Below are 6,975 nucleotides of genomic sequence, written 5' to 3'. Positions count from 1 at the left end.
GTGTCCTGTGCTTGCACACAGGCCTCTTGGTTGCAGCAGCAGCAACCCTAGCGTCCCATGCCCGTCTCTGCTGTCTGCGCCGACAGCCGCGGCTCGCGCCCGTTTCTGGAGCTCATTTACCTGGTGCCCTTAATCCCCTCTCCTCGCTCCCCAGGAAGCAAAGAGGCAAGAAAGTCTCCTGTCTCTTTGGCAGCTCCGTGCCCGTTTTTGGAGCTCCTTTACGCGGTGCGCTTAATCCCCTCTCCTCTCACACCAGAAGACAAAGAGGCGAAAAAAAAGTTTCTTGTCTCTTCAGTAGCTCTGCTCCCCTTTCTGGAGCTCCTTTAAGCGGCGTGCTTAAATTCATCTCCTCGCGCACCAGGAAGCAAAGAGGGAAGAAGAGGTCTCTTGCCTCTTAGGCAGCTCCAGACTTCAACCGGACTCCCTCCAGGCTAGCCGTGGTGCACTAACCCCTTCAGGCTGTTTTCACTCTGCCAACTCCAGACCTTTCCCTGGGATCCGACTGAAGTCCGAGGCTCAGCTCCCTGCCCACGCCTGCCCCGGCGGGTGAGCAGACAAGCCTCGGGCTGGTGAGTGCCTGTCGGCACCGATCCTCTGTGCGGGCATCTCTCCGCTTTGCCCTCCGCACCCTGTTGCTGCGCTCTCCTCCGCGGCTCCGGAGCTTCCCCCTCCGCCACCCGCAGTCTTCGCCCGCGAAGGGGCTTCTAGTGTGTGGGAACCTTTCCTCCTTCACGGTTCCCTCCCACTGGTGCAGGTCCCGTCCCTATTCTTTGTCTCTGTTTATTTTTTCTTTTGCCCTTCCCGGGTACGTGGGGGAGTTTCTTGCCTTTTGGGAGGTCTGAGGTCTGCCAGCGTTCGGTGGGTGTTATATAGGAGAAGTTCCACGTGTAGCTGTATTTCTGATGTATCTGTGAGGAGGAAGGTGATCTCCGCGTCTTACTCTTCCGCCATCTTCTCGCCTCTCCTCCCGGTTTTTTATTATCTTAAAAAAATGAGTGGAACTGCCAAGAGATCTGAGATCAAGATTAATTCAGGGACAAGGAATATCCCAGAAAGTCTGTTTGGTCATCAGTGGAAAAAAGTAAGTTACTTCCTTTTTGCATTCCCTTGAGACTATCACATTTAATAAATATATAGATATAGATAAATATAGATATCTTGTATATATCATGTGTATGACTATTAAATATATAAAATGCAAAAAAAATTACATTGCATATAAGATGATAGAGCAGAATGACAGAAAGAAAATGTCCCTGAAAAATGCCCATATGCTTGCTTGAGATTTCCCCTGTTCTTTTTTTTTTTTTTTTTTAATAAATTTATTTATTTACTTTTGGCTGCGTTGAGTCTTAGTTGCTTCGCGCAGGCTTTCTCTAGTTGCGGTGAGCGGGGGCTACTCTTCGTTGTCGTGGGCGGGCCTCTCATCTCACTGGCGTCTCTTTTTGTGGAACGCGGGCTCTAGGCTCTAGGCGCATGGACTTCAGTAGTTGTGGCTCGCAGGCTCTAGAGCACAGGCTCAGTAGTTGTGGTGCACGGGCTTAGTTGCTCCGCGGCATGTGGGACCTTCCCGGACCAGCGCTCGAACCCGTGTCTCCTGCATCGGCAGGGGGATTCTTAACCACTGTACTGCGAGGGGAGTCCTCCCCTGTTCTTTTGAAAGCCATTTTCATCTGGGAATGAAACTGGGCGGAGGGATGAAGCTCTGGGGGAGAAGAGGCCTGCTCCAGCTCAGGTTGCTCCCCAGGCCTGGGGGCTCCCGTTTGTGGTATAATCTTAACAAGTTGATGAATGAAGCTTTTCTTCTGTCCTCAGAAGCTGGTTGGGACCTGGAAGGAACCCTGAGGCATTAGGGTACCTGAATTTAATTGGGCAGTTTCAGCTCGCTAGCCCCATCTCTTTACTATGCTGTGGGGCTTTCATTCAGACTTCGAAAGGCCCAGGAGGTCATTAACTTTTTTTTTTCTTTTAAAGGAATGTTTTTCTTTTTTTCTTTTCTTTTTTTTTGGCTGTGTCGGGTCTTAGTTGCGACATGTGGGGTCTTTGTCTCAGCATGTAGGAATTGTGGTGCATGGGCTTCTCTCTAGTTGTGGCGCTCGGGCTCCATGGCGCGTGGGCTCTCTAGTTGTGGCGTGCGGGCTTAGTTGCCCCGCGGCATGTGGGATCTTAGTTCCTTGACCAGGGATTGAACCATCGTCCCCTTCATTGGAAGGCGGATTCTTTAACACTGGACCACCGGGGAAGTCCCAGGAAGTCACTAACTTTTATCCGTGTTCATGGTTGCAGGGGCTGGGCTCAGAGGGCTGGAATCTTTTGCCATATTCACAGGCAGTTGCCCTCATTTTTCTGTTGGTCCGTCTTCTCATCACCTCTTTACAGATACTTCACTGACCTCTTCGGACATTTCTGCAGCAGCTGCTTCAGAACAGGTCAGCTTGGAGGCTTATGTTTGGTGCTCATTTCCCTGTGGGTCTCAATTTCCCGAGATAGTTCAGTGCCATTTACATTTCCCGCTGGGTGCGTTTCTCTCTGGTGTCCAGTTCATTCTGTTGCGTCTCACTCCGGGATTTCCCTACGCCTGAGTGTCTTTCTCTTCCCCAGTCTTTCTGCAAGTTGGGCTGGGAAAGTCTCTCTCTTCTTTCTCTGACTCGCAGCTCCTGTTGGTGCTGCTGCGGCTCAGCAAGGCTGGAGCCTGCCCCGGAGGCACCTTTCCGCTTCAGCCTCCTCTTGTTGTTGTGTCTTCAAGTCTCTTTTTATAGGCCTTCAGTTATGTACCTGATCACTTCTCAGATTTCCTTTGCTTTTGTTTTCTCTGTGTACTTATTTTCCTTGCCCCACCCCCTTCTTTCGCAGCAAAGCTTCATTTCTCTGCCAGAACTTCAGCAGTTTCCTCGGCACGCATGATCCCAAAGTCGTTCTTTAATTGATTCTCCATCCCCTTGTAGCAGCACTGCAGTCTCTTTTATCTGGATGACGGTGGGGATATTGAATAATAGCCTCCGAACTGAGAGGAAACTTTGAGACCAAAAAATGAAGCAGGCAACTCCATGAAGTGTAATTATGACGTTTATTGTGGATACTTACATAGGGGCAGTACGGGTGGACAACCACCAGAAGCATTTGCAGCTGAACTCTGTGCTGCCAGAAGGGGCGTGGGGGAATTTATTTATTTTATTTATTTTTTAAAAAATGTTTTCTTTTTTATTTACTTTATTTATTTATTTTTGGATGCACTGGGTCTTTGTTGCTGTGCGCAGGCTTACTCTAGTTGAGGAGAGCCAGGGCTACTCTTCGTTGTGGTGTGCGGGCTTCTCATTGCGGTGGCTTCTCTTGTTGCAGAGCACGGGCTCTAGAGCACAGGCTCAGTAGTTGTGGCACACAGGCCTAGTTGCTCTGCGGCATGTGGGATCTTCCTGGCCCAGGGCTCGAACCCCTGTCCCCTGTATTTGCAGGTGGATTCTTAACCACTGTGCCACCAGGGAAGCCCCGGCATGGGGGAATTTAAAGGGACCAAAGCTAAAGATAGAATCTCACTACTAAGCGAGAAGCACATTCATGCCAGTAGGAACTGGGGGTTTCTCCTCCCTTCTGAGGTCTCATGAACATTATTCCTCATGGACCATTAACCATCTGGGCTAGCAAAATGCATTCTTCCAGTTTTCGTATCAGATGAAGGCAAGAGTAAGAGTTGATATGGAACTTACCTGGCTTGGGTGCATTCCTTGTGAGTAGGCTAAAGCTCAGAAAGGGGACTGTGGGCCTAAGGTGGAGTTGACAAAGTGAAGTCAGTGTGGTCCAGCCACATAGATGGCATGCTTTCTTCATTCCATCTCAGTTTACTGTCATCTTTTTGGACAGTCCTAGCAGTACTTACTGAGTTCAGGATATGTTTGTAGGTGATGATGGCTTCTGGTTGAAGTAACGGTTTCTTTAAATTTTCTTAACAGTGGTGGGAGGTGGAAGGTTCCACCCTTTCAGGGGAAGATGACCATCATCTGTGACTTGGTGCCCTGAGTAATGGGGCCACTTTACAACAGGTGCCAAGGTCTGCAGTCTACCTCATACTTCAGTTGGAGGACGGAGGGAATGAAAAGTGCCCATTGAACTGAGAAGATAGCTTAAGACTGAAAAAGAAGGCAGGCAGCTCCATATAATCAATGGATCAGTTTATTAGAGGGTAATTTACTCACATGGTGAGATCAGGTGGATGAACTAGAAGCATTTGCAGCTGCGCTCCGCACCACTGAGGGGCCACTGGGACAGTTTTATAGTTAACCTAGGTATGGGGGTATGTACTTGGAAATAGGAAGTGCATTTCTTTTTTCTTTTCTTTTTTTTTTTTTTTCCGGGAAGTGCATTTCTAAGTCAAGTTTTATGAATGCATAACTAGTCTGGTGGGCGATGGGAATGTGTCAGTGAAGGTCTTCATCGTTGTTTAGAGACTGTTAGAGCATAGAGGCCACCTGGAACTAATGATCCTAAAACAATATCTATTAACTACGAAGCCCTTGATGACAGAAAAGTGATTTTACCTCATAGTACAGTCACAGGAAGGGTCACTGGAGGGACAGGAGGAATTGAATGGGCCCATGATGGTGGCAGTTACGCTAAGAGTAAGACTCTTACTTACTTTGGGATCTTACTTTTTTTTGTAACAGCCATACATACTTCTTTGTAGACTCTTGGTTTGGTTTTGTTTTAATATGCTCTTTCTTGCTTTTTTCTTTTGCATGTTGTGGTTTTGGGCAGCATTTTACTCTCTTTTGTTCTCTACCTCAGTTGTCAATTTTTGTCTTACCTTGTTCTCAGTTCAACCAGCCTTCTTTGGTTTGGTTGTTGACTCAGTGGCTAAAACAGAACAAGGGTCAGCCGGGTTTCTTTTCCCTTTTGCAGTTACTTGAGCTGCAGCCACCATCTACATACAACTGCCCTTCAAGGATGGTAACCTATTCTGCTGAGTGCCCACCTTTTCAGTCCTGGGAGCTGATACTCAGTACCGTTTTTATTTTTTTTTTTAATTGGCTGCACCACGTGGCATGCGAGATCTTCGTTCCTTAGTTTCCTGACCAGGGATTGAACCTGGTCAGTGAAAGCGTCCAGTCCTAACCACTGGACCTCCAGGGAATTCCAGTTGCTTTGTTTTTTTAAGCAGAATTATTGATCACTTTGCTGATTATAAATGTACAATTCAGGGAACATAGAAAAATAGGAATGGAAAGCCCTCTAATCCCACTTGCCAGAGGAGATTAACTGCTGAAAACACTTTGGTGGCCAAGGCTTAGGAACTTTTTTGTGCATATGCAAACTGTGCTTTATTTTTATTTTGTTTAAGACATAAGTGAGCTCATAACTATAATTTCTAAAACTTGCCTCTTAATTTACTTTTTTGGGGAGGGAAATTGGGAAAAGACAAAAAATATAAAGAAGAAAATAACGGTAGGTGTATTTCCAACACAGGAGTAACCTCTTCTAACATTTTGGCATATTTGCAGTCATCATTGTACAATCTTAAAAAAAAAAAGAAAAGAGACCTTGAACATAAATGTTGTGTTAAAAAAAAATCAAATCACTGGGCTTGCCTGGTGGCGCAGTGGTTGAGAGTCCGCCTGCTGATGCAGGGGACACGGGTTCGTGCCCCGGTCCGGGAAGATCCCACGTGCCGTGGAGCGGCTGGGCCCGTGAGCCATGGCCGCTGAGCCTGCGCGTCTGGAGCCTGTGCTCTGCAACGGGAGAGGCCACAACAGTGAGAGGCCCGCATACTGCAAAAAAAAAAAAAAAAAAAAATCAAATCACTACAAATAAAGTCTCCCTTTAACTGTTATTTCCAACCTCTCCACTCCCACAATCAGTAGGAGTTTTTGTAAATCTTTTTAGGCCATTTAAAAACCTTTCGAGTGCTTTTATGTACATCACACCTAAGAAATTTACACATAAATATGACTTTAGGTTTTTTTCTCCAATTATACCTAAGTTCTTTTTAACTTAGCATACGTTTTTGATACTGTTGGGAAAAGCAGTCAGGCGCAGCTGCTTCTCTCTAGCATAACTGCAAGAGTAGCCCTGGCTGAGGACATTTTCTTGCAAAGAAATCTAGAGCCCTCATAGCCTGTGCTGTGCTTACAGCGTTTTGAGGGACTATCTTTACCTGTTCATTGCTTAATGTATACCCCTTTTTTCTTCTTTTTTTTGGGGGGGAGAATTATGTTTTTTAAAAAAATTTATTTATTTAATTTTATTTTTGGCTGCGTTGGGTCTTCGTTGCTGCGCGCAGGCGTTTCTCCGGTTGCGGTGAGTGGGGGCTACTCTTCGTTATGGTGCACGGGCTTCTCTTGTTGCTGAGCACAGGCCCTAGGCATGTGGGCTTCAGTAGTTGTGGCACGCGGGCCCAGTAGTTGTGGCTCGCAGGCTCTAGAGTGCAGGCTCAGTAGTTGTGGCGAACAGGTTTAGTTGCTCTGTGGCATGTGGGATCTTCCCGGACCAGGGCTCGAACCCGTGTCCCTTGCATTGGCAGGTGGATTGTTAATCACTTTGCCACCAGGGAAGCCCCCCTTTTTTCTTCTTAGGTGCATGTGTCATTGGCCCACAGGCCCTCCCTTGCTTTCTGTATTTCAGACCCCATGGGTAAGAGGCCAAGGTCCTTCTACTGTATCATGAAGGGTGGTGCTGGTATCTGTTCCAATGCATGGCTTTGGCTGCGAAGTGGATCTGTTGGTCATGGGGGACCAATGGATTGCAGGGGGTTGAATCTTGTACACTCTATTTTCTTCTCTTGCTCTAAGTGAACACTGTATCACTTGAGCCTAGTGTGTGTGTTGTCTGTTCTCAGGAACTTAGAATTATGCTCTGGTTTCTTGTGTGGGTGGCACTTATCTGCTTTTTAAAAAAAAAATTTATTTATTTATTTTGTATTTATTTTTGGCTGTGTTGGGTCTTCGTTTCTGTGCAAGGGCTTTCTCCACTTGCGGCGGGCGGGGG

At 46.9% G+C, this 6,975-nt stretch overlaps 1 protein-coding gene across 5 annotated transcripts in view; it reads left to right on the top strand.

The window, feature by feature from the left end:
* ZNF445 (zinc finger protein 445) overlaps nt 1–6,975 on the top strand; it is a 54,011-nt gene that overhangs the window by 24,043 nt on the left and 22,993 nt on the right. Inside the window, exon 1 of one of the 5 annotated variants that reach the window (XM_028478832.2) lies at nt 995–1,081. The exons of the other annotated variants lie outside the window; for them this stretch is intronic. The gene's annotated coding sequence lies outside the window, so the exon portion shown is untranslated. Of the gene's footprint in view, nt 1–994; nt 1,082–6,975 lie in introns of those variants that run through there. 5 annotated transcript variants of the gene reach the window in all.

The sequence above is a fragment of the Physeter macrocephalus genome, chromosome 18, assembly GCF_002837175.3.
Source record: "Physeter macrocephalus isolate SW-GA chromosome 18, ASM283717v5, whole genome shotgun sequence".
NCBI lineage: Eukaryota > Metazoa > Chordata > Mammalia > Artiodactyla > Physeteridae > Physeter > Physeter macrocephalus.
The sequence above is the reverse complement of the archived record's forward strand: the minus strand, read 5'-3'. Positions and strand labels throughout refer to the sequence as shown.